Below are 3,135 nucleotides of genomic sequence, written 5' to 3'. Positions count from 1 at the left end.
CGGCGAGCTTACGAAAGCAAGAGTAATATACGTTAACGCTCTACCTTTCATAAATGCTGTCTTGTATCGGTTATTAAAAAGTATTAAATCAAAGTTTGTAAATGATGATAGTAGGGCTGTGCCCATCGCGTTTGTGATTATACTTTCCCATTAATCCAATCAGGCATTAAAATCGCCAGCAATAACTAGCGGTGCCTAAAAAGTATTTCTTAGAGTTCTGTAAAGGATAGGCTAGGATTTTTAAATAGTATATATCTAAAAGCCCAAATCGCAGATATTGAGTCTTCGTCGCATCCAGTAATTGCAATTTTTTTAGTCTTATATGGTTCACTGAGTCATAATTAATATGTCTGTGTTAAGGGGGACATCTAATCACTGCGGCTTTTTAGCAGCCCTGTTTTTAACCTGGGCGGCTAAAGCTACTAGTCGGGGGCTTATTCATCCTTTGTGGGCATAAGAGACATAATGAGATGGTTCCTCTTGCGGCATGCCTCTTTTCTCCACATCGATAGCAAGAGCTGAGACATATGGCCAAACTCAAAGCATTTAAAAGATCGCATATGTCCCGGATGCTACAATTAACCCAACCTATTGCGAGGAGTTTGGTTGAAATTGTTAAAAGGAGACTAGTGAAGGCAATTTGTGTTTCGTCCTTAAGTCGTCGTAAGGAATTGATAACACTGTATTCTATGGTGTCTTTGTCAGGAAATTTTTCATATATGGACATTCATACTTCTTCGGCTGACCTTGCCTACTTTAGGTAAATGCTTATGCTAGGTCTTTGACTTGTGTCAAAACCCCCTCTAAGGAGGGGGTCACTCACCCTGGGACCGCATTTGCATTGGCGTTCCATTTTTCTCATTGAGAGATTTACATCCCCGCACCTGCGTCCAGGTCCCGCTTTTTGCTCTCTKGTTTGAGGCGATATTCCTTCCTTGTTGTTCCTCTTTTGGGTTTTTGTCTTCGTTCTTCGATTATGGGTGTCTTCCTTGTTTTTTTGGSCAAAACTTTCTGCCATTAGCAGTCCTTTCCACTTCTTGGTCGCACTGCTTTTCAAGGTCCCACTGGGCTTGTCGCCGGCCACTTCGAGGTTGTTGGCTCTGGGGTCGTGATCCGTTTGCTTAGAAGTCCGCGTCTTTTCTCGCTAGCCAGTTTCTGCGGTAACTCTTCATTACAACGAAGAGTTCATCCGTTCTTGACATCCAAGCTGACGTTCKTTTGCTTTGCCATTGCAAATCTTCATGATTTGYACAATAAACTTGTATTTGTTCAAAAATTCCTCTTCTGCTCGTCTCATTTGAGTAATATACTCTTCTTTCGTCGAGTTTTGAGGTCTTTCTGTGGTGGCCACTGCAGTGCTCTTATCTTCTATTTGTTTTGCTGGTGGTTCTTGTGTGACAGGAGTTTCCTTTGAGGCTTTGAGGCTCTTTTCTCCGGTTTACAGTATTCTATAATCAGAACCTTACTGGCTTCGATTCTGATGGGCGCTTGTCCAGGRTTTTCGCCGGCGTCTGTGTATTTTTGGTGCTTCTCACTGTATGATTCCCTCGTCGCTTTGTTGCCTCCCTCTCGTGGGTATGTTCCCCCTCGGTGCAACGCCGGTGTGGGTTGTAGACGTTAAAGGCGACATCTTAAAGCATTTAGAGCCAAGCCCTCCTCTCYTGCAGCTCTTGGTCGGTGGCTGCGTATTATTATTCGCAGCTAACCTACTTAGCGCAGGCCGTCCACTATCCGCCAGCTGTGAGCCCGGTAGTAGTCTTAAACTTACCAAACTGTTATAAATAGGCACAATAACTTTGAAATAATAACTCCCGGTAAGCCGACATATTGATCTAGTGATCGTAACAAAGTAAAAGATTTAATTGATTTTGCTATATTCAAGAATATATGTAGATATATCGCACATAACAGCTAATACATGTGCTGATCTATCGTCTGATCAGTCTCCTGTATTAATGAAGTTACGTGAAAGTGGTGGTTAAGATGTCAATGAATAAAACACTATTTAACCAGCTACTTAATTTTATTATATTTATTTACTTACAAGTAAATCAGACTTACAAATATATTATTAATACTAATATAAATGATTTATGTTGAGAGCAAAAGAACACGTGTGGTCTCGTTCGATGATCACAAGGAATAGGACGAATTACAGAAGCTAATATGAGGTGATCATAATTGTAACGGGATTAAATATTTTAGTTTGCTGAATACAGTGTTACCAGATGAAAGTAGCTAAGTAGTTACAATATTAGAAATAGTTTATAAGTGGATCTATTACAATTTGGAGAGATGCTAATCGCTACAATACTCCCCTTCTTAAAAAAATTAAAAATTTTTAGTACAAATTTAAAGTTCATACATTAATTTGGAATATAGGTGTTCTTATCACTAAACTTTACTCCAAAAGAAGAACGTTGAGTATTCTCGGCTGCTGTGAAGAATTCTAGTTTGTTTACGTCGCTGTCGGCTACGTATACTGGTTTAAGTCTATCCACTGAAATAGAGGTTGGGTTGCCTCTGTAGTCTATGACGAAATATTTGTGGTGACGAGCAATGAGTTTGAACGGTCCTTCGTAGGGCGATGAGAATGAAATTTCTATATGATCATATCTTGACGTTTCTGCTGGAGCTAAATTTTTGAAATGTTGTTTTAAATTCTTTAATAGTTCGGCAGTGGTTGTTTGATTGTTTGAAGGAGCAATGAATTCTCCAGGCAAACGTATTGGTTCTCCATAAACGAGTTCGGCTGACGTTGTGCGCATGTCTTCTTTCCATGCTGTTTGAAGGCCAAGTAGTACAACCGGTAGAGCGTCTAGCCAAGTTTCTCGATGACAAAGGAGTGCGGATTTGAGTTGGCGATGAAAACGTTCGACTAAGCCAGTTGATTGCGGATGATATGGAGAAGTCCTCAGATTTTTGATGCCAATAATCTGCGACAGTGAGTTCAAAAGTTTTAATTCAAATTGTCGTYCTTTATGGGATGTTATTCGTTTTGGTACATCGTACCGAGCGGTCCAGTGGGCGAGTAGTGCTCGTGCTACCGTATTTGYTGTACCGTTTTCCAAAGGGATGGCTTCTGGAAAACGCGTAAAACGATCGATTATAGTCAAACATTGATTAAAGCCTTTA

The sequence above is a fragment of the Bactrocera latifrons genome, unplaced genomic scaffold (genome assembly GCF_001853355.1).
Source record: "Bactrocera latifrons isolate USDA-ARS-PBARC rearing strain unplaced genomic scaffold, ASM185335v1 scaffold_403, whole genome shotgun sequence".
In the NCBI taxonomy this organism is placed as follows: Eukaryota; Metazoa; Arthropoda; class Insecta; order Diptera; family Tephritidae; genus Bactrocera; species Bactrocera latifrons.
The sequence above is the reverse complement of the archived record's forward strand: the minus strand, read 5'-3'. Positions refer to the sequence as shown.